The following is a 25,660-nucleotide window of genomic DNA, read 5'->3' as shown; positions in this document are numbered from 1 at the left end:
ATGTAGTTAATAGACCATTCAACAAGGTTACTTGAATTATTGAAAGAGATGGTTATAGGTATCATTCATCAAGAATTGATATCTTTATTTGGTTGATTTATAAGCTCATATTATTTGATTGTTCTTGTGGTTAATTATATAAATGAAATCTATTAAATGTAAATTGGTTTTCATGTTTGCAAATTAGATAAATCGTAGACTTGGACTTGACATCCTACAAGAATCCTACACTCAACGTCGATGATGTTTTTTTCTTTTTCTAAATTTTGGCATGTACCTAGAGTGTAATTATGTCCTTGAAGTTGAATAATTTTGGGTATGTGTTTATAAGTTTGTAAATATACATAGATATATGCTATGTTGTATGTTTTGGTAATGGTGGTTTTTGTCTATATGCTTATTTCATATGATAATGCTCAATGAAGGTAGTTATTTTGAGAAAGATTAGTATAGGTCATGTTTTTACTACATTCAATTATTTGATTGCTTAAATTTTGTTTGAGGTACCTATGAAGGGTATATTGGTTGTGGATGGATGTTTTAAATGTGGTGTCAATGAGGGCATATTGGTTATGTATTAAGATGTTTGATTAAATAAGATTTGAACATGTTTATTGAGTTTAGTTGTTTTTCATGATCCCTTATTAAAGTGCATTTAGGTAGTTGATTAGTTATGCTTGTATTGGTTTGGAAAAAGGCTTGTTTTTAGGTCATTTTTAGACCACACAGCCTGAGACACGACCGTGTGTCTCAGTCGTGTGCGACACACGGCCTAACTACATGACCGTGTGTCTCCTGTAGGTTCCTTTGCATGCAAGTCAGGTAGTTTCATGGCCTAGCACACGGTCTGGCACACGGGCGTGTGGCTTGGCCATGTGACCCAAGTTAGTGAGTTTCACGGGCATGGACATGGACTGAGATATTGCCGTGTGTCCCTACTTTGAATGTCCACATGGCCTGAGACAAGGGCGTGTGCCTCAGCCGTGTGAGTCACACGGCCTGGCCACACGGCCGTGTAACCCCTATAGTAAAACAAAATTGCAACTTTTTCTTTAACTTTCCAATTGATTTCTAATTGGCCCTAAAATGTTTCTAAGGTATTTTTAAGGCATCAAAGGCTCGATTTTGGAACGATACGCATGAAAAAGATTCAATTAAAGTATGTTTATGAATATATATGTAATGTTTGTTAAATGTTTCGATTGTACAGTAATACTCCGTAACCCCACTTTGGCAATAGACTCATGTTAGAGTTGTTACAAATAGGGTGTTGCATTTCTAGTTCAATATATATAGTTCAATTTATAATTTAATAATCACAAATAAATCAACATATCACAATTTCATAACTTATATAACATATTCCAACACAATTCTACGCCAATTATCAAATATCAAGTAAATTCTAAGATTTGTACTTTATTCAATTTAGTCCTATCTCGAAAATGAATCTCAAAAATATCAAATCATTTCAAGTAATTCTCAAAAACTCACCTCAAGAATACATAATGTAAAATGACATGAAAATGCAGCAATTAAATTGGTCCTGAATCATAGAAATACAATCGGAAATTCTAAGTTATCCGTCGACGACTTTGGATTTTCCTTTCCTCTCGACGAATATGGATCGATGTTAGCTACGAATTGGAGTTTCGCGTGTATAATTGCACCAAATTAAAGTTCATGTATACGATTGCACATTAAATCAAAGTTCATTTATAATTTTGAGATTTATCTCTTATCTTTATTGGATAAGTTTTTTTTATCCTATGTTATTATTACTTATTATAAATAAGGTTTTTATCTTTTGTTTTCTTTTTAAAGAAATAAATAACAAATAACAAAATTAAATTTAAACTTATTATGACAAAGTCCAAAGAAAATAATATATGAATAAAATAGTTAAGAGACAAAGGATAAACGTCAAGCAACCAAAAGACCTGACAACACAAAAATTAGGCCTAACACATACGGCATGAAACAAAGAGAACAAATAGACTTACCGACCAAATAAAGAACCCCAAAAATTCTTATGAGGTAAGTTCACTATTCAGCATTTTCACTGAGACTTTCTTTTTTTACCCAACCTCTTAACTTAAGCATTGGAGAGTGATGAGAGTGTCAACTTCAACACCTTTCTCTTCTGCAAACCTTAGCAGCTTTTCTCTGCTTCAAATCCTTGCCTGCTCAAACATAACTTTTTGTTGAAAACAATTCTTAGAATAACTTATCCTAATTTGTAATTGCTTTCATACCAAAATTAGAACCAATTTGGTTAATTCAAGGTACCTATGTTTGAAGCATCCACTTGCACATTATCCAGTAATATAAAACTAAGTTTATAGTTTAGTTATGAGTTTCCATCCCTCAACTTTTTAAAGATTAAGAAGTTAATCCTCTACTTTAATTTATTAGAATTTGATCTTCTTACTGATAAATTAATCCAATTATCAATAAACACATGAATTTAAACCACTATTTTTTGTAAATAATTTGTTGAGTTTCTGATTGTTGCTAATTTTTTGTATATAAATTATTGAATTGTTGACTGACAGGTTAACGATTTAATGGTAAGGTACTTTAACAATATTATTCAGTTGGACTAATTTCTGAATTTTTTGTAAAGTACAAGGACCAAATTTTAATAAATTAAGGTAAAAGAAACTAGCTTCTCAATTTTGTAAAATAAAAGTATGAAATTTAGAATTAGACCATAAATCTATAAACTAACAATGAACTACATGATGTCATCTATTCAAATTTTAGGTAAGGATTAAAAAGTCTAAAAAATGAGGTGACAAAATTGATACATATATATACACGCTCATCTCTCTCTGTATCTTCGATTATATATAATACATGTTTACTGTGTCCCGACATATCCTATCCGTATCTCGACTACGAGGATGTTTCCGATATGTCCTTGTTTCGTGGAACAATATTAAGAATGGAATTGAGGGAGGAAGCAAAAAGTGATAAATCATCAATCAAGTTCAGATTGGAAATGAGGGGGAAAAAGCTCTCATCTTCTTGCTTTCGTTGAGAGTCGAACTCAAGACCTCCCGCTTACTAAACGGGTGCTCTAACCAACTGAGCTACGAAAGCTGTTGGTTACCTGGGCTTAACAAAATTTAATATTATAAATTAATTTAACCAAATGATAATTGTGCTCATACCATCTAATGTCAGGCTTATCGTACCAAATTCTGAGCGGAAAATAAGGTAGAATGCCAATGTCTCATCTATTACAAGTTATAACAAAAAAATGGATTTTTATATCATCTTCTTTGTCAAATACAAGTGAATCAACTCCTCATATGGCAACCCTCAAACAATGCATCTTCTTCCTCCAATCAAAAGAATTCAGCTCTTAGCTTTAAGGAAAAGATTTCATCATAAGTTCTCTATACATATTTTGGAGTATCTTTTCCCTAGACTAGAAACCCTAGTCAAACAACTTATTTTTCCTCACCTCCCCCTCTTTTTTCTCCAAAACCTTTAAATATATATATAAATAACTTTTAACTTTTTACAGCGGGATGTGTATGGAGAAATTCAATATTCCGATATTAGTATGCCGACCATGGTAATTGTTGACTCTGGACATGTCAAGTAATCAGCTCACACCACGGTCAAAACAAAAAGGGTCATGAAAAGCCACGCCCGCGCGCATACCAAAAGATTAGGATAAGAGGACTACCATGACAAAGCACACATCACCATTCCTCCTTGTTTCCGTGTTGTTTGTTTGACATGAATTAGGTAGGTTTTTTCATGTTCAACACTATTGCTTTACAATGCAAAATCATTTTCATTTATCTTTAAAATCTGATTAAGATGGTGGTCGAATCATGTATTAAACTATGCCTTGCAATTTGCAAGGCACTTCCAACGTTCTTGACCAAAATAAATTCTTTGGCTTTCATAGGCACCCATCAGCTTCGTTGATAACTCCTGCTCTTCGAATAGCTGGAAATATTGTCAGTGGAGATGATACGCAAACCCAGGTTTAGAGACAGTTTTTATCCCCTTTTTTAATGACCTTACTACAATATTGATCTTTCTTTGGCCATTTATCTTCTTTGCTTCTATGAATAATTAGTTTTCTCACCAAAACCACATTTACTGCCCCCCACTTAGTTTGTAAAATGGAGTGAAGATTGTTGAAGATTATCTTTTTTCTACACGGTGTATCATTGATCATCAAGCATTGCCATGATTTTTAAACCTTTTGAGAAATAAATTTGAAAATACCATCAAGAAGAAAATTTGTTGGACACCGGAAATAAAGAGCAGATACAGGTAGCAGTTGGACCTGCATCTTTTATCGTTGTTTGTTTTTGGCCTTGACATTGCACTTGGTAATTTTATCAATTTCTAATCTAGTGTTTACATTGACTTGTACAATGAAACGATGTGTAATGGTATAAATTTTACAGGCCGTCATTGAAGTTAATATTATTGCACCTTTGGTTCATTTGCTTCAAAATGCTGAATTTGATATTAAGAAAGAAGCTGCGTTGGCCATAAAAAATGCTACATCTATGAAAACAATTTCCTATATTAGTTAGTAAGGAAATCATATATTGGCAGAGTATGAATGATAAACTACCTCATCTGGACATGTCAAATATTTCAGGTTCCTTGTAAGTCAAGGTTGCATCAACTCGTTGTGTGATCTTCTCAACTGCCCCGATCCAAGGAGAGTTATTGTTTGCTTCAAAGGGCTTGAAAACATTATTGAGGAGTGAATCTCTATACACAAATGGTCAAGATGCAGAGGGTCAAAAGAAGATTGAGAATTTACCGTCTTATGATAATACTGAGATGCATGCAAACGCTGTGAAAGTTCCCGAGACATATTGATGATACCACTCAAACAAGGTGCAGGGGGTGCGAGCTCTCTATTTCTTCAGGGGCAGCTAGAGGTATATGATTGATGCTGCTTTTTTTCCATGCTTGTATTTTAATGGAACCATGCATGGTAGAGAGTTTTCCAGTTATGCGCATCTGACTATTATTTGCATCCGACAAATATCTAACATGATATGACCTTGTTGTTAGGCAGAGGAGGTGCTATCCTAACTTTGATCCTCCGGAGCAAAATCAGTCACCTATGCATCAACAAGTTAATTGGATAAAGTGTAAGGAAGATACGAAGGTATTATTAATCAAGATAACATTGATCTTGAGGATAACAATGGTTGATATTTAGTAAGAGCCTTGTGCTACTTAAATTTGAAAGATTGATACATGTGATTATGGTTTGCTGCGTGGAATTCTTCAATACTTTGGGCATTTAATGTCTTAATTCAGTGATTGTTAAAGCCTATGGTAGCGATACAATATAAAATGTATTGTCACTTGCTATGAGGTATCTATACCTTAGAGAAGATATCTTAGGCAATTTCTTATTTAATTTTTTAAAACATCGAACCTTAAAACAGTATCAATACTAGATAAGGTATAGATACTTTGTATTTTTGCTCAAATTTTCTTGAACATTGAATCTCAATTTGGCACTGATACCATGAAAAAGGTACCGATACTTTTGATTTTTCCTTAATATTCCTGAACTTCGAAGCTCAAATCGGTACCGATACCAAGCAGAGGTATCGATACCTTATATAGGGTATCGATACTTTGATCATTAGGAGCATTAATTTTAACATTTGATAAATATTTGAAACTTTTGTTAATCAATTTGAACAAGTTCCAAAAAGAATTTATAAGTGCTTGAAATATTAAATTTAAAATTTTATCTCTTAACAAATATTTTAAAACAAATTTTTACTTTGAAATTTATCAAATTTTATTTCAAATTCATAAACATTATATCTGTTAGATAAAAACTTTTATCAAATTAAAACTTAACAATCTCTCCCTTTTTATATAACAAAACATTTTGATAAATTTATTTTTGAATAAAATACTCCCCTTACTAAAAATCAATTTCAATTAATGGTTCCATTTTGTTTTCGGAAAATTGTCACAACATTGTAGAGGTGAATTACCCTTGTTACATCAAAACAAACCAAACTAAAGCTTAAAGAGAGAAAATAGTTAATCCAAAAAAATATAAAGCAATGAAGAACAAAGAACTAACATTAAGCTCCAAAGTATCTCAAAATACGAAGTTAATATTTAAGTGTAACAAACAAGCAACAAACATAGAAATAGGAAAAGAAAAACAATGTAAAATTTTCAATTAAACCATGAAAATGCATAATATGCAAGATGAGTCCTAACCATCTTGAAGTGGCTGCTGTGGAAGAAATTGAGACATAAGATAAACTATGTGTTCTTCCATTGTAGTCATTTTAGCATTACATCTCGTAATGAACCAATGTCATCTCGCAATGACCCAATTGCGCTTAGGATAGCTGAAGTCTCGGCCGAAAACTAAGTGTATTGTGGTGGTGTTGGCGTGGGAGGTGGAACCGGATCACCTCCTTCAACATCGTCATCTTTATCATCATGGGGTTCGACTTGAGTAGCCTTTACCCATATGCCGCGAAATGAGGATCCTTCTTGTACCCAATATGTTAAAGTGAACCAACGCCAAGAGTTTGAGTCATCGGTAAAGTGGTTCAAATCTCTCCATATGCATTTTTTTTTTGTTTTTAAATAAAAAGATTAAAATACGCTCGACTAATATAACTTATTTTAATTACAAATGAAAATTTTTATAATTCTCCTAATCGAGTTGGTGCTCAATTGACTCGTAATATCAACTCAGTCAAGAACTTAAATAATAATATAGATACAAATTATGTGAGTGAAAAAGTTTGTGTCATATTAATATATACAAAAATAAATAAATAAAGTATTAGTTAGAGTGGTGAAGGTAATGTTTTATTAATGCATGTTCGAAGGGTTCAAATATTATCACATGTAAGATTTTTAATAGTTTTTTTTTACTAAAAACATGAAAAAGACAAGTAACCTCGTAATAATATAACTTATTGGGTAAACTACCTAGTTGGTCACTCAATTATTGTGACGCTTTCATTTTGGTCACCTAAAAAAATCCTTGCAATTTTGTTCTCCAACTTTTAAGGTGCTTTCATTTTAGTCACTCAAGTGTTAAATCCTTAACGGCATCAACTTCTAGTTTGCTTTCATTTTAGTCATAAAAAAAAACTTTTTTTGAAGTCTTGATCCGGGTAAAAGATATTTTAAGGATTAAAATGAAAAAAGTGATAAAAGCTAAAATCATGCATTAAAATTTTTTCAAATTGTACTTGTTTATGCCATTGCCGAAATTTCTAAATTTTTTTTCAATATTGAAAATTTAAATTTCAAAACGAAAAAATCAATTAAATAAATTGTTGAATATTTTTTCTTCTTTAATAATATGAACTAATTTATTATTATAATATTAAAATTAATAAAATTAATTAATTTAATCTCCTTTTAAAATTTAAAATTTTATTTTATGTTTTCGTATTATTCTTAACCAAATCAACTTATATAACTCATTTAATAATTTTATAAAACTTCATTTTTCTTAATTTATAATTACGAATCTTCTATACCAAAAATAAATGTAAATAAAAATAAAAATTAATTTATATGCAAATTTAAAAAAAAAAACTAAAGGTAAGATGTAAGCTTATGATAGAAATTTATTCCTAACGTGAAATGATGGGTTTGCATCAAGTAATCCTTACGTTATTTATGATTTTTTTTTTATTTTTTTTATTCATTTTCAATAACATTCTGTAAAAGTTTCGCTTAAATATCTCTACTAAATCTAACCTGATTATTTATGAATTTATATTTAATATCATTATTAATATATAATTATAAATAAATCTTGAATTATTTGATGCCACATTTTAAAGTTTTAGTTTAAAATTTTAATTTTTAATTTTTATATTTATTTCAAAAAAAATTTACGAGATATCAACATATATAATTATACATTAATTACTCGAAGAGGATAAAATCTTAATAGCAATATGACTCGAATTCAGACTACACTTGAGGCGATGAACACTTTAACTATTAAACCAACACACGAGATTAAATATTAATTAATTTTATACATTAGAAAAAAGTAACACTGTTAATCAATGACTCACCTAAATATTAATTAACAATAATAAATGGATCACTAAGTTTTAAACATTTTCCATCCTTCTGCTCTTTTTTAAACACCCATTCTCATTTAGAGCACTCTATAGTTATAAACATCCTCTACTTTCGCCCAAAGTATACCGGGATTCTTTACTTGTAGTATTGTGTAAAATTTATCTAATTTCTTCTATTGAAAATTACTCTAAGATTTTTATGGATTAGGTTGAATTATAGATAATTCAGTTGTACATGATATATTTATTTAAATTATTTGTAATTTAATGACAAATTATAATAGTGTCATGAATTTTAAATATCAAAATATATATTTTTTGTCAAATATAAATACCAACACAGGTACTACATTAGAAAAAAATGTCGAGGTATTAAATTATGCGTTCAACCATTTATAAACCTAAACAAATTGTAAACATATTTGCATGAGTAATTTAATTTTATTAAGAATTTCTCTAAATGAAAAGCTTAGACTTTTCAAACTATAAAAGAGAATGTTACATAAATTTTCTTTTAAAATTTATTTAATAATAAATATAGGTACAATGATAATGAACTTGTATTTTAATATTAATTAACTCATGTTTGATTTTTTATTTTTTTAACAATCTTATTATGGGTTCTAATCATATCTGATATTTTTGAAACAATACCTAGCTAAAACTACCCATAGCCCCTCTCCAACCCATAAATAGAAAAATAATGCGTTTCAGCGCACTCGAACCTACATCCTCCTACATTGTCAACAAATGCCAATCGAGCTAAGACTCAATTGACTTGATTTTTGAATTTTTTATTTAAAAATTATTTAAAAGTATGAAAAAAGTAAAATTAGCATCATAATAATCTTAATTATAATGTAAAAGAATAGGTATTTCTATAATTAAAAATGATGTTAACTTAGTAAAAGACTTAAATAATAATATTTATTAATTAATTATAATTTAAAAGAAAGGATATTTTTATAATTTTATTGCTAAATCAATAATTCAATTAAGGTAACACTAACTTAATACATAAAGATTTGAATTGATAAGAACAAGGGAACAAAACTATCAATGAAATAAAAACTAAGGGAACTATTTTATGTTGAGCTTAAATTTATATATTTATTCTTAAAGAAATTTATCTATTATTTTTATAGACATATATTGGTGTAAAGTAAAAATTAGTTAAATTTTTTTTTAAAATAAGCTTAATGTATTATTTTATATATGGGTTTGAATTTTTTTTCCTAAATGCTGTAGTTATATTTATTTTTTTATTTAATCTAATATTTTTATTTGACAAAAGCTATATATTTGATGCTAAAAGGTAACAGTATTAACTTTTTAATATTTAATTTGATGAAAATTAAATTGTTAATATTATTATGTTTGAATTTTTGATGATTTTTTAATTAATAAAATAAATATATTTTTAATTGTAAATTTGTTAAATTTTAGCAGTTAATTAGCTTATCAATGCCTCACCTAAATATTAATTTCACTGAGTTTTAATCATTTTCCATCCTTTTGCTCTCTTTTAAACTCAGAGCACTGTATAATTATAATATCCTTTACTTTCAGCTAAAGTATACCCGAATTCCTTACTTATACGATTCCGTAAAGTTTATTGAAAATTACTCTTTTAAGTTTTTTTTGTATCAAGTTGAGATATGACTAAATTAATTAGGTAAGGTATATTTTATTTAAATTATTTTTAATTTAATGATAAATTTTACTATTTAATTTTATTGATTTTTTTTCATTTACTTTTAAATGAGATCTTTTGAATTAATAATATTTATTTAAATTTATTTACACATAACTTAAATCATTTAGAAAATGTTTCATATTTTTCTCTCTATTAGATCTTATGTAATTATAAATAAAATGCATTATAAATTATTATCTTAAAAATTTTACTTATGTCTTATATCATTTGAAAAATAAATTCTTCGAATCAACACTAAAAACTTCTCTTTTTTCTTCAAACCAGTTATTTTTTTCTCTCTTGTTTTATTCAACGATGATGATGCCAACTTTCGAGTTGGCTACTGCTCGTCTTTTTTTTCCTCTCACCAATTTTCTTTTTCTTTTTTTTTCTCCTCATTCACTCCATATGGTTATCATTGTTGAAACTCAACAAGTTGTGATGGATAGATGGTGGTGCCTATCATTGTTGAAACTCTACTAGTCACCAGCAATTTCTTTTGAAAAGTGGGTGACTCTTTTTCGGCTTCTTAATCTGTTTCTTTTTTTAGAATATTTTAGAATAATAAATTATTTCGCGAGTCAGTTTGGACCTATGTTGTATTGAGTTTTTTTTTTTTTCATTTTGCTTAATAAATCTTCACTTTTAGAAGCTTTTTTTTTGTTCTTATAGCATTTTTTTAGTCTTGCTTTTGCATTTAGTATTGCTTTTGCAAGTGATTTCAGGGATTTTTTTGTCGCCATCCTTTCCAGTTTTGTGGATGCTTAGTTCTTTTATCGATTTTGTCCACCCGCCATTTTGGATCTTCTAGGAGCAATTTCCTTATCGTGATAGTTTCTTGCAATCACGTTAGATATGTCGTGCTTAAATTGTAACAAAGCCAGTTATCAACATACTATAATATTCTATTAATGTTGAGCCTAAAACTTTTGTCATGTTAATGGAGCTTGTCATTCACTGCCAACAGATATTTATTTATTTTTAACTTGAATTGTATCATTTTGAAATAAATTAATAAATTATACCTTTAAAAAGATAAATTCTCGGTACAAATTTAAAATTAATTTATATACAAAAACCAAAGGTAAGATCTAACCTTAATATTTTAATTTAAAGATTTGAGCTTTGAATTCCTAAGGTAAAATCATGAGTTATTCCTTACGTGATTCTTTTTACAGTTAAACCTTTTATCTTTTACATCTAATTATAACTTTCAGCTTGAATTCTTAATTTAATTTTATTTATTGCCTATCAATAAAATTCTTTAAAAGCTTCACAATTAGACTCGGGTCAACTTGCATATAGCTGTTAACTTTGTGACTTCAACTTTCATGTTACATGTACTAATTCCTTAAAGGCTATCGTTGACTTATACAACGAAACTATAAAAATAGAACGTCGGTAATGACAATATATCGTAAAGAAAAAGAGAAATAAAAATAAAAAACACACAGATTTTTACGTGGAAACCCTTTCGGGGAAAAAAACCATGGGCAGAGGAGAAGAAAATTCACTATGTCAAATTCGAATGATTACAAGAGAAGTTTCGATTACATCTATTTATAGGTTGAAAAAACCTAATTATAATCAAAGTCAAATATATTATACTAATAAATGTTAAAAATATTATACTCATTAATACTAAATCTTCTAGAAAGAAGATATATTTTATTTAACTTGACTTGCAAGCAATCTCTTAGAATTTGGGTCACACAACTCTAACAATCTCCACCTTGATATGAATTCTCAATGAACAAGTTTTTCACCTTTTCCATAAAACACCGTAAGGGTTTAACTTCAACAATGATCACCAACCAAGTCTAAGCAATGCTCAAACTTGGTTATAGGAAGTGACTTAGTCATCATATTTGCAGGATTTTCATGAGTACTAATTTGCTCACAACAATATCACCACGAGCAATAATATCACGAACAAAATGATACCAAACATCAATGTGTTTACCCTTAGATTTACCGCGAGGATTTTGTTCCTGTGTCCTTCCACGATCATCATTGACATTTCATTATTGTCTCCCACGAACAATGAGACTCTCTCCCTTAAAGTCAGTTTTAACCACAAGATGCTTCATCTTATCATACGAGGTCAAAGAATCATAAACCTTATCAATTGTGAGAGACTCACAGCTATATAAAATCGTATCTGTAAAGGTAGACGAGGCAACTCGAACAAAGTAGAATCAACCCTAGATCTTCCTTATCATATTGAACCTCTATGGCCTCCAAGTTTGAGAGAATTTCTTTAAACACTATTAAGTGTTTGTGCACAGATACTCCTTCCTCGAAATAATGAGCATAAAGACGTTGCTTCATATGCAACTTACTGGTTAGAGTTTTCGACATACATATTTGTTCTAGCCACTTCCATAATGCAGCAACGGTCTTCTTCTTCATCATATCCTGTAAAATTTCATTAGACAAATACAGATGTAACTATTTTAATGTTTTTCAATCCTTGAGTTTCTTCTCTTCCTCTGTCAATGTCGAAGGAATCTTATCTACCCCTAACAGGGCTTCCTCTAAGTCCATTTGTGCAAGAATTGCCTGTATCTTTATTTGCGACAATGCAAATTTGGTGTTGCGATCCAACAGTAGAATTTCATACTTCAAAGGCGACATTACCGTGATTGAGATGAACAATCCAGAAGATTGGATACCAATTTGTAAAAATAAAATATCGGTAATGATAATATATCACAAAGAAAAAGAGAAATAAAATAAAAAAACACACAGATTTTTACGTGGAAACCCTTTCAGGAAAAAAAATCATGGGTAGAAGAGAAGAAAATTCACTATGTCAAATTCGAATGATTATAAGAGAAGTTTCGACTACATCTTTTTATAGGTTGAAAAAACCTAGTTCTAATCAAAGTCAAATATATTATGCTAATAAATGTTAAACATATTATACTCATAAATACTAAATCTTCTAGAAAGAAGATATATTTTGTTTAACTTGAATTGCAAGCAATCTCTTAAAATTTGGGTCACACAACTCTAACAAAAACAGCGGGTAATGGTATGAATTTTATAGGCTATGATTGAAGCTAATATTATTGCTTCTCTAATTCATTTGCTTCAAAATGCTAAATTTGATATTAAGAAACATACTGCACGAGCCATCTCAAATGCTACATTTGGTGGGACTCATGATCGGATTAAGCATGAAAATGGTTTCTTATATTATTTTTCAAGGGAATCATGACTTGGCAGAGTATGAATGATAAACTACCATATTTGGGCATGTTACATATTTCAAGTTCCTTGTAAGGCAAGGTTGCATCAAGCCATTATGTGATCTTCTCAACTGCCTCGATCCAGAGGTTGTTACAGTTTGCTTACAAGGGCTTGAAAACATTCTCAAGGTAGGAGAAGCTAATAAAAATATGAGCACTACTGGGGAAGTGAATCTTTATGTAAAAATGATTGATGCTACAGAGGGTCGAGAGAAGATTGAAAATTTACGGTCTCATGACAACACTGAGATTTATGAAAAGGTTGTGGAAGTTATCAAGATATAACGGTGATGCTACTTAAACAGAGTTTCATTTTACAAAGGGTGAGCTTTCTGTTTCTTCCAAGGGATTCAATGAAGATTTCAAGATATTATTAATCAAGACTGTTGTAATCTTTATGCTACTTGAATTTGAAAGACTATTTAGGACCATGTGATTTTATTTGTTGCGTAGAATTCTTTAAATTTGAAAATAAATGATATTCAGATAATTTTTTCCATTTCTAAATTTTACTTGTAAGTGGATTGTATAATATCAAATCACTATTTGATTCGTGGATTATAAATTTTGATTGTTATGTATGTGATGGAAGTTGTAAAGGAGAACCCTGTTATTGTTGTCTAAAGTGCGATACCAATTTTCATTTAAAATGTGTTTCCATATTAGACATTGTGAAATCCAAATATCATATTCATCCTTTGATATTAAAGGATTCTTTTATTTAAGATGATTCTGGAAAGTATTATTGTGATTTTTGTGAGAAAGAAATAATTCCAAATGATAATATATATTATTGTGAAGAATGTAATGGTCAAACAATCACTCACATAGAATGCATGCTGATTGAAGTAAGTTAATTACATACTTAACTTTTTAAATATAAAGGTCCAATTTTTTTTGCTCTAGCAAATCTCTAACATGATAGATGCTCTTGTTTTTAGGTAAAGGATAACATAGAGATTAGGAAGATTAATCATGAAGAGAATTTGAGAAAAAAAGGTCAATTTTCCATTTTTATTATAAACATACAATGTCAAGACGGTAACATTTCCACATTAGCAAATTAGTTGATTAGTTCTCATAAGTTTGTTCTTAGTTTATTTATTTTATTAAGCTTAATGATCAGAGTGTGAAGTCGGTTAAGTGGTTGTTCTTTAATTCATCAAAATAACACTTTTATATTTGTGTTTGGATTACAGTTTAGCTGTTGGCATGTACATGATAGTTAACATGCTTGTTTCTTTAATTTTTGTTTGTCATACTTATTTATTTAATTTTTATTAATTGGTTTTTTTTTGTGACTTGATTGAGCATTGGGTTATTCTTACCGTGTTCCACTCCTTGATTACAGTTGAAAATTTTGGTTGCCAGTGTCTGGTCAGATGATAGTAGTTTGTAGCTTCAAGCAATCACTCAGTTTACATAATTGCTTTCAAATAGTGAGAAAATTATTTTGTAATAAACTTTATTTAGATAGTGATATTTTTTTCCATTTATCACAAAATGTAGAGCACCAATTAAGGAAGTGATTCAAGTTGGAGTGGTTCCTCACTTTGTTGAGTTGGTTGGTTCTCCAAGTGATAATATTTGTGAGCAAGTACCCATATGAAATGAAATTATTCTAATTAGGAAGTGAGGTAAATTAAGTTTTACTTAGCAGAAGTTGGTATGTAATATTTTATAATCTTATGTATTTTTTTTTATGAAATTCAAGCTGTTTGCGCATTGAGAAATATTGTTGTTGATTCTTTTAGATGTCGTGATCTTGCCCTTGTCCATGGTGCTTTGCTTCCTTTATTGGCCTAGTTGAATGAGCATGCTGAAATTTATATGCTGATAATTGCTACATGAACACTATCAATATTTTGTAAGCCCCCTTTGATCAAGTTTGACCCTAAGTCCCTTATCTTTTGGGAGCTATTGTTGGTTTAACAATTTTTTTTATGTACAATGCCCTTTTCCTTGCCTAAAAAGCAACTGCAGTAACAATTTACAATAGGATAAATTACACCAATAGTCACTCAACTTTGATGTAGCTGATAAAACAATCACTTTGATTTCAATTCAATCACTCAATTTTCAAAAAAATAACAAGTCAGTCATACTAACCATTTTTCATTACAAATGTAATAGAAAGGTGGCTTGGCATTTAACTGGCCACCATGTTATTTCGAACCCAATATATATAAAGGCAAATTGCACCAACAGCCACTCAACTTTCAAAAATAACAAATTAGTCCTACTAACTTTCAGAAAACCAGACACCCAAAAAGAAGAACAAATAAAACCCTTGAATGAATTCTTCTTGTTCAGGAAGAAAGCTAAGAACCATGGCTTCCTCATTGTCATTACCCTAAAATACCCTTTTCGATATCCTTTCTAGATTATCCCTTACGTCCGTGACCCGATTCAAATCCCTTACAAAGGACTAGGCTTACTTCACCTCGACTATAACTTTCGTTGCCGACCATCTCTGTCGATTTTCTTTTGATCCATCTCTCATCCTCTTTTGCTACAATACCCAATCTAATTTCAACTTCGGGATCTTGCTAACCACTAACCTGACCCAAAATTTCACTTGTCGGCATTTGGTTGTCCCTTTGGAGGAACTGCTTCCTTTGTTCCCGAAAATCATAAGTTCAATCGATTGTTTGGTTTGTCTAGATGTTCCCCTTGTTTTTGTTTCTAATTTTGTTTTATGCAACTTGATAATGCTGGCAATAGAGTTAGTGTTGTTTACTTAATCGACGACCCTTTTTTTTATACCATTATATCCCATGAAGATCTTGACAAATCTAAGTCATTTTGGTTCTTGAATTGCTTGAATGTTTTTTTGAAAGATTTTCTCCTCACCAGTTTGGTTGTGGGTACTAATAGTTTGACCCAAATTGTCTCAAATCAGAGTTAATGGCTTTGGGTAGTAGAAAAGGCAGTCAGATTTCAACCACGGTGGCTCCTCTATTGGGGATTGAAAAAGAAGAAAAAAAAGGCTAGGGTGGTGGCTTGAAAGTCAACGATGGTGAGTGGTGACACTAAAGATGGTTGTGGTGGAGGCAGCGACAACAAGATTGTTGGGATGGAGAAGATTAACTATAAACATATTAGGTCATTTACGCAAAAGTTAAAAATATTGGGTCATTTATTAAAAAATGAAAATGAAAGGATGAAAAAAAAAAACAATCACGCAACTTTGCCTTGTTTAACATGGCAAGTTAACTGGCCACATTAGCTAGTTTATTGGTCACTCACCTGTCCCGTTGGGCCTGTAACGGAAAATGTTAATGAGTAACTAATTTGTAACTTTTAAATAACGTTAGTGACTATTTTGTTATTTTTTGAAAGTTGAGTGACTGAATTGAAACTTTGCCTTGTCTAACGTGGTGGCAAGTTAATTGACCACGTCAGCCAATTAACTGATCACGGCGCCTGTCCCGTTAGGCCTGTAACGAAAAATGTTAATGGGTGACTAATTTGTCACTTTTCGATAATGTTAGTGACTGATTTTGTTATTTTTCAAAAGTTGAGTGACTAAATTGAAATAAGAGTGATTTTTTTTAGGTGCATCAAAGGTGAGTGACCATTGGTACAATTTAACCTTTACAACATACTCAAACAAATCATGAGCCAAACAACATACAAAAGTATCCAAAGAACAAAATAGGAAAAGAAACACTCGTCAAGCACAATATCAATCCACTCAAGAACATCCATAATGGAAACCTCCAATAACGGGTAATAGTTATAAACTTCTAGGCATATTTCCATTTCACATACTCTAATGGAAACCTCCAATTCTTCCCATTTAACACAAATGATATCATGAATTTATTACTTTACAGGGGAAAATCATTGTCATTTATCTTTCAAATCTAATCTAGTGGATTGTTTGTCTGATATGTAAACTATACATTGCTACGCACTACTAATATTAAACTAGAAATTGAGATATATTGCTTGGAGGCTTACGAACATTTAGTATTATTATCTAGCTATGAATATTTCATTCAATTCGCTAGCGGGATTAAATTGAATTTTTTGTCTTACTAATTATCCTTTATTTACTGTTCAGGTTAAGCTTATACTCCTTAGCTCGTCTTATTCATTCAAATGATAATGAACAAGTGTTGACTAATGCATTTTGGGCACTCTCATATCTTTCTGATGGCACAAATGACAAAATCCAAGTTGTCATTAAAACAGGTGTATGTGGGCATTTAGTGGAACTTTTGATGTGAGTTAGACTATTTTTTTGTTGATTGACTCTGAAATCCATTCTATTTCTGAGCTATTTTTGTTTGGTTTCTTGACTGAAATCTTAAAATTTTGGGCTTTCACAAGCACCCATCTCATTCAGTGATAACTCCTGCTCTCTATATAGTTGGACATATTGTTAGTGGAGATGATGTGCAAACTCAGGTATTAGGCACTCCGTTTAATTTGTTTTTTCTTTTAAATGATCTTACTAAAATATGTATATTTTTCCATTTATCAGATATTTTTCTGTTAATAATTAATTTTCTCACTAAAGCCACATTTATACCCCCTTACTTGTAAAATGGACTAAAGATTGTTTGGGTTTAGTTGTTAAAAATTATATTTTTTCTCATTTACAGGCAAACCTTGTTGCTACACAGTGTGTCATTAGTCATCAGGCATTGTCGTGCCTTTTAAACTTTTTGACAAATAATTATGAAAAGAGAATCGAGAAGGTTGCTTGTTAGACAATCTCAAATATCATAGCTAGAAATGAGGAGCAAATACAAGTATCAATTTCAAACCCAAAGTTTTATCGTCATTGATTTGTACAATGAAACAGTGGGTAATGGTATGAATTTTACGGGCTGTAATTGAAGCTAATATTATTGCTTCTCGAATTCATTTGCTTCAAAATATTGAATTTGATATTAAGAAAGAAGTTGCATGGGCAATCTCAGATGCTACATCTGGTGAGATTCAAGATTAGATCAAGTACGAAAATGGTTTCCTATACTATTTTTCAAGGGAATCATGACTTGGAAGAGTATGAATGATAAACTACCTCATCTGGGCATGTCACATATTTCAGATTCCTTGTAAGTCAAGGTTGCATCAAGTTGCATTTTAGTCACTTATGTTTGAAATGTTACGTTTTAGTCACTGAGTCGTTAATTGCGGTTAATGATGTAATGGTAAGATGACATGGCACGTTAAATCATCATTTCAAATAAAAATTTTAGGTTAATTTATACAATCTGTTCCCATATTTTTTCTCGTTTTGAGCAATTTAATTTTTTTCTTTTATGTTTTTTCACTTTCCTTTCTCTTCTGCTTCTCCCCCTATTTTCCTCTCCTCTCCATTTCTTATAACATAGTTTTTTTATATTAACAAATGGAAAATATAGAAGAACTAATAGAGAGAGAAACATAAGAAAAAGAAAAGTTAAAAAAAATTAATTCAAATAATTCATGTAATAATTATCTACAAAATTTAAATTTATTTAAATTATATAATTATAAATCTTCAATACTAAACTAAAAGCAAATAAAAACAGAAGTTAATTAATATTATAATTAAAAGTGGTTTGAATTCCAAAGTTGAAATCATGGATTAGCAAATGGTAATCCTAAACTAAAAGTAAAGAAAAGTAGAAATTAATTTATACGCAAAAACTAAAGCCATATTATAATTGAATTCCTAAGGTGAAACCATGGATTAATCCTTACGTGATTCTTTTGACTATTAAACCTTCTATCTTTATTAAAAATTATTCCAAGTTTTTTAAGGACAGATTTGGGTTATAGATAAATTAGTTGGGTATCATATATTTTATTTTATTTATTTGTAATTTAATGACAAATTATAATAGTGTCATGATTTTTAAGTATCAAATCATTTTTATCAAATGTAAAATATCGCATAAGATTAAAAAATAACACGGGTACTACATTAAAGAAATGGTCAAATTTAAATATTAAATTATGCAATAAACTATTTATAGACCTAAACATATTTGCATGTGTAATTTAATTTTATTAAGAATTTTTCTAAATGGGAAAGCTTATACTTTTCAAACTGTAAAAGAAAAATTAATACTAGATTTTGTTGCATCCAAAATGTGTGGATGGAAGAATTTTTTTTAAAAGAAAAATTATTTAATAATGAATATCGGTACAACGATAACAACTTTATCCTATAAATCAAATAAGTATTAATATTTATTTTGAAAACTTTTTCAAAGCAAAATAAGAGAAAAAAAAATAAGATATTTTAGTATAATAAATTTGAATCATTAATTAATTTATTAAAGTCTCAAATTTATTATTTTAGAAATTTTTTAAAATGTAAACTTTTTTATATATTCTTTAAAATTTTTTAATTTTTTAAAAAATATAATTTCTGAATTTTTTATAAATTTTTTGATTTTTTGAAAATTACTTTGATTTTTAAATTTTTTATCGAGAGATAACCAATTTGTTAATTTTCAAAATCACTCAAGCTTGAATTATTTATTCGAGTTGATCGAATAACTCAATTCGATTAACTCAAAATTCAATTTTTTTTAATTTTAATTTTATATCATTCTAAATTAATAAATTCTCCCTTTTAAAAAATAAATTATCGGTACAAATTTAAAATTAATTTTTATGCAAAAGCCAAAGCTCAAATCTAAACTTAATATTTTAATTTAAAATTTTGGCCTTTCAATTCTAAAGGTGATTCTTTTGACAATCGAAACTTCTATCTTTTACATCGACTTTTAATCTATCGGCTTGAATTTGTTATTTGAATTATTCGATTGATTCGAATTGTAAATTTAACTCGATTCAAACTCGAATTACTTATTCGAGTTGTTTCAAATAATTCGATTCGATTAACTTAAAATTTGAATATTTCTTTTGATTTTTCAGAATCTAAACGAGTTTTGATCACCCTTAATTAAGACTTTAAATTATAAATTTAATAAATTTAAATTTAAATTGTTTATTATTCTATTCCTGAGATGAATTAATAAATTCTCCCTCTAAAAAATAAATTTTCAGTACAAATTTAAAATTAGTTTTTATGCAAAAACCAAAGCTAAAATCTAAACTTAATATTTTAATTTAAAATTTTGGCCTTTAAATGTGAAATCATGGATTATTCCTTACGTGATTCTTTTGACAAAAATTCTCCAATTTTTAGTTTTATTTTATTTATTCGCTTTGAATAAAATTCTATAAAAGTTTTTGCCTTTGTATGGTTTATGTATAAATACTCTTAACGTTTTCCCATCACAGCACAAATTATCCTTTCCCCTCACATAACACAATTACCTTCATTATTTCCCATTCTCTATTTTTCTCTTTGTTTAATCTTAAATTTCTACATTTTCTTTCTTCTTTTCACATGGATATCATCATATATACCTTTCTGCAATCATACATCTCACTTGTCCACCATACATCTTAGGAAGACTACGAAGAAAAGTTGCGGAGAATGTGGAGGGAAAATCTCTGGTACTGCCTTTACTTTTCATTCGTGCAGGGTTTGGAAGCACATTTCATGTGCGGATAAATTGAATCGTGATCTGCCTCTTGCGATTATTCACCCCCTCCACTTGCAACACCGACTTCAACTACTATGGGGTTATGATACGGATTTCATTTGTGATAAATGTTTGTATATATCTACGGGTTATAGATACATATGTTATTCATGTGATTTCTATCTTGATCTCACATGTGCTTCTTCGGTCAGTGGTCAGCTGCCTAAAGATCAAGAGCCATTGAGATTTAAAGATGGAAAGAAGAAGACAATCTTCCACTACAGCCACTGTCACAAGCTGGGCTTCTTAAAATATAGGAAGGTACGCGAAGAAGACTATGATTGTTTTTGGTGTGAAAAACATCTACTGCCATCAGAAGTGTGCCATGGTTGGCCAGGATATTGTAATTTCTATCTCCATCTTGTGTGCAGTGATAAGATACCCAGGACACTTTCTCATTCTTTTCATCCTAAGCACCCTCTTTGCTTAACCTATCCCTTTGTCGCTGAATTTGATAAATGCAATGTTTGTTCAAAGTGGCTTAATCATAATACCGCTTTGTATTTGTGCGAGATGTGCAACTTCTGTCTTGATTTTAACTGCGCTAAACTCTTGTCTTCCCTAAAAATTGATTGCCACCATCACCTTCTCACTTTTTTCAAAGATTTTATTAAGGAAGGTGAGGAAGGGCAAGATTCACATTGCAAAGCATGTGGCAAGCATTTTGGTGGTGGTGCTAGCGTTTATAGCTGTGTGCAATGCCATTTTAGTCTCCATTTAAAATGTGTTGCACCATCTTCAGCTACACATAAATATCACAGACATCCACTTACAATGATGGAATTAATTAAAGAAGATGATTTTAAAAAATATTATTGTGATATTTGCGAGAATGAAAGAAATCCGAAAGATTCTGTGTATTATTGTCAAAGTTGCACATTCATAACTCATATTCAATGTATACTTGATCAGGTAATAGTCCTTTTTCACCCTTCAATTTTACTTTCGCAAATCAAAGAGAAAATTTCTTTTTAATATTTATTGATGTCTTTGATTTTTTTTTTGCTATTTTTCTTTTAAATTTCTTTTTAAAAAAGGTAAAATAAAAGTTAATAGTAAAAATATGAACTAAATTTGTAAAACTCTCCGCTTTGATTAGTGTAGATGAAATAAATATTAATACATATTTGGTTTATAGGATAAAGATGCATCGGGAAAGGTCTCATTCTCATCACCCCCACCCATGGAAAACAAAGTTTTGTTTGTGGATGAAATGGAGCAGAATGAAGGGACTAATGACATCCACACTCTGGTTTGCAACTATATTATGAATATATTAACAAATTTTTATTCAAACTGCACAAAGTTTAGAGACTCACTATTACAACTTGATTTGAAGTCAACACTTCTGTTATTTATAATGAGATTGATATGTTTCAATATTTTTTTTTCATTAAAAATTGATACTTTTATAAATAAGGAAAAGGCATCAAGATGCCATACAACCAATAACTAAACACTTAACTACTCAAAAAACTTAACCCAACATTTTATATATATAAGTCTTAAGAAACGAGTTTGCTCATTCTTTGATTTTTTTTTTCTTTTTATTTCTTTGTAAATGTGCAGAGTTTGTTTCGACCTATCATCCACCGTCATCAGATGTATGAAGTAACTGAAGAGTTAAAAGGAGAAATTTATTGCACGGGTTGTCGTCTGGTACTTAATGGTTCAACCTACTTCTGCAAGACATGTCCTGGTTTTTACCTACACGAAAAATGTGCTAAATCGCCATATGAGATACGACACCCTTTTCATTCTAGCCATCCTCTTAACCACTATACTTCATATTATTTGAGTGGTCAATTAATTGCATGTGATGAATGTAGAGACATTTGTCATGGCTTCATATACTTTTGTGAGCAGTGTAATTTCAAGCTTGATATGAAATGTGCAGCTTTAACAACTCATAAAATTAGGGTTTTAGAAGAGAAAAAGATGGATAGAGTAACTGAGTTGCACCATTTCACCCACCCCATAAGCTTGTCCTTGCCAATTGTAATTACCCTGAACATAAAACACAATGCAGCATTTGTAAATGTTGAAGCCGTGGCCTGCATCGCAACAAAGAACCAACAGCAACAAATTGGTCAAAAGACCAACAGCAGCAAATTGTACAATTTTAGCTGCTATACTGTTTTGTAGCAAAGAAATGGAGTTGGTTCAGTTATAAAATTACTTTATTGAATATTTGTTCCTATGGAACTTAGCCTAAATCTTTGTAATGAGTTAGCTAAGTTAGTAGGAAAGATTGACTGATGTAATAGCTGGTATGCCAGCTTTCTTTTGTATACAAGTTGCTATATTTTTTTTGGTAAGTAAGAGCAGTTAAATTAGTAGGTAATTGTCAAATACTTTTGTAACCATCATATATTCAAAGTTTGAATGAAATTATGATGACTTCTCAGTTACAAATTTTCTTGCTGAGTTCTTTTCTTTTGTTTTTCTTTCATTCGTTTTTGCTTTCTTTGCTACTGCCATTTATCCAACAAATGGTATCAAGAGCTTTCAGTCTTTGAGGGCCTTGGTTGTACACTGTCACTAAGCAAATTGTGTTTGAAACAAAAGAAGAAGAGGTTGTTTTGCTTGCTGAAAAATGAGTTTTACACCACCTCCTCCACCTGTCTTTGCTGGAGAAAATTACAACATCTGGGCAGTGAAAATGAGAACATACCTGCAAGCACACGACCTATGGAATGTTGTTCTCAATGACACTGAGCCACCACCATTAAGAGCCAACCCGACCATAGCCCAGATTAGGCAGCACAATGAAGACTGTGCCAAGAAGTATAAGGCTATGTCGTGCCTTCAAAGTGGAGTTTCTGATGTTATTTTCACAAGAATAATGGCTTGTGACACTCCAAAGCAGGCCTGGGACAAACTCAATGAGGAGTTTCAGGGGTCTGACAAGACCAGACAACAGCAACTGATCAACATGAGAAGAGATTTTGAAAATCTCAAAATGAAGGACTCAGAAACCATCAAGCAGTATGCTGACAGAATCATGACTACTGTCAACAATATAAGGCTGCTTGGGGAGGAATTCAGTGACCAAAGAGTGGTTGAGAAGGTCATAACAACCTTGCCAGAGAAGTATGAAGCAAAAATTTCTTCTCTGGAAGATTCAAGGGACTTGTCAACAATCCCTTTGACAGAGCTTATAAATGCTCTTTATGCTCAAGAGCAGAGAAGGGCAAATAGGCAAGAGGACCACTATGAAGGAGCTTTTCAGGCTAGAAGCAGAGAAAGCTCAAGTGCAAACTTAAATGCCAAAGGCAAGAAGCCCTGGACTGAGAAGAAGAAGAAAGAACCTGTCAAAAGGAAGTTCCCACCTTGTGTCCATTGCAAGAAGACTACTCATCTTGAGAAATACTGCTGGTACAGACCAGACATTCAATGTAGAGCCTGCAAGCAATTTGGCCACATCGAAAAGGTCTGTAAGAGCAAGCCAAAACCACAACCACAATTTCAAAACCAAGCTCAAGCTGCAGAAGAGGTTGAATCACCTGAAGAGCATGTCTTTTCAGCATCATGCTTTGCAAGCTCGAGCAAAGTTAGTAAAATATGGTTGATTGACAGTGGATGTACCCACCATATGGCTTCTGAGAAGAGTATATTTAAGGAGCTTGACACCACCTTCAAGTCCAAAGTTAAAATTGGCAATGGTGAGCTGCTGGAGGCAAAAGGGAAAGGCAAGGCCTTGATAAGCACCAAGTCAGGTATTAAAACCATTTCAGAGGTTCTCTATGTACCTGACATTGACCAAAATTTGCTAAGTGTTGGCCAGCTATTGGAGAAGGGTTACTCTCTGATTTTTGAAGGCAAAAACTGTTTGATCAAAAATGCTGCTGGTGAAGTGTTGACTACAGTGGCTATGCAAGACAGAACCTTCATTGTGGATGTGAATCAACTGCAAGCCAAGGCATATGCATCTCAGTCTGATGAGACAGACTTGTGGCACAAGAGGATGGGGCATGTGAACTACAATTCACTGAACATGCTGCACAAAATGGATTTGGTCAGTGATATGTCCAAAATTGAGCCAAAGGATGCTGTATGTGAGGTCTGTCAGCTAGGCAAACAAACCAGATTACCCTTTCCAGTCAACAAGGCATGGAGAGCACAAGGGAAGCTTCAGCTTATTCATACAGACATCTGTGGACCAATGAAGACTACCTCCTTAAATGGCAGCAGGTACTTTGTACTCTTCATTGATGATTATTCAAGGTTCTGTTGGGTAAATTTTTTGAAGCATAAGTCAGATGTTTATGACTCCTTCTGCAAATTTAAAGCCTTGGTTGAAAACCAAGCAAATTGCAAACTAAAATGTTTGAGGTCTGACAATGGTTCTGAGTATGTATCTCAGAAGTTTCAAAAATTGTGTGATGATGCTGGAATTCAACACCAATTGACTACTGTGTACACACCACAGCAAAATGGTGTTTGTGAAAGGAAAAACAGAACAGTCCTTGATATGGCTAGGTGTTTGTTATTTGAGGCTAAAATGCCTAATGTTTTTTGGGCTGAAGCTGTGAATACAGCTATTTACCTGTTGAATAGGTTGCCAACTAATGCAGTCAAAGGAAAAACTCCCTTTGAAGCCTGGTTTGCACAGAAACCATCTGTCTCTCATTTGAAGGTATTTGGCTGTCTATGTTATGTGTTGGTACCTGAGGAGAGAAGAACTAAGTTGGACAGGAGGTCCATGCCAGGGGTGTTTGTTGGCTACAGCAACGTGAAGAAAGGATACAGAGTCTTTGATCCACTGACCAAGAAGGTTGTAGTGAGCAGAGATGTAAAATTCAATGAAGCAAGTAGCTGGAAATGGGATGGAATTGAAGCAAATTTGTCTGATGGAGAAGAGATTGATGTTGATCTGCAGCAAGCTGAAAATGAAGAAGTAACTGAAAATGGCTATGATGATCAACCTGTTCGAGGCACTAGGACATTAACTGACATCTATGAGAGATGTGCAGTAACTATATTAGAGCCTTCATGTTTTGAAGAAGCTGAAAAAGAAAAATGCTGGCAGGATGCTATGGAAGCTGA

At 31.0% G+C, this 25,660-nt stretch overlaps 1 non-coding gene and 1 pseudogene across 1 annotated transcript; one reads left to right on the top strand and one right to left on the bottom strand.

Annotated features, from left to right (window-relative positions):
• The window catches only part of LOC121210058 (importin subunit alpha-1b-like), a 47,564-nt pseudogene extending 24,808 nt beyond the window's left edge, over positions 1–22,756 (top strand).
• On the bottom strand, positions 3,032–3,105 carry TRNAT-AGU (transfer RNA threonine (anticodon AGU)). Its single transcript has one exon. It is a non-coding gene; the product is annotated as a tRNA-Thr (tRNA).
• Positions 22,757–25,660: the final 2,904 nt, after the last annotated feature.

This window comes from Gossypium hirsutum, chromosome A11, assembly GCF_007990345.1.
Source record: "Gossypium hirsutum isolate 1008001.06 chromosome A11, Gossypium_hirsutum_v2.1, whole genome shotgun sequence".
NCBI classification, from domain to species: Eukaryota; Viridiplantae; Streptophyta; class Magnoliopsida; order Malvales; family Malvaceae; genus Gossypium; species Gossypium hirsutum.
The sequence above is the reverse complement of the archived record's forward strand: the minus strand, read 5'-3'. Positions and strand labels throughout refer to the sequence as shown.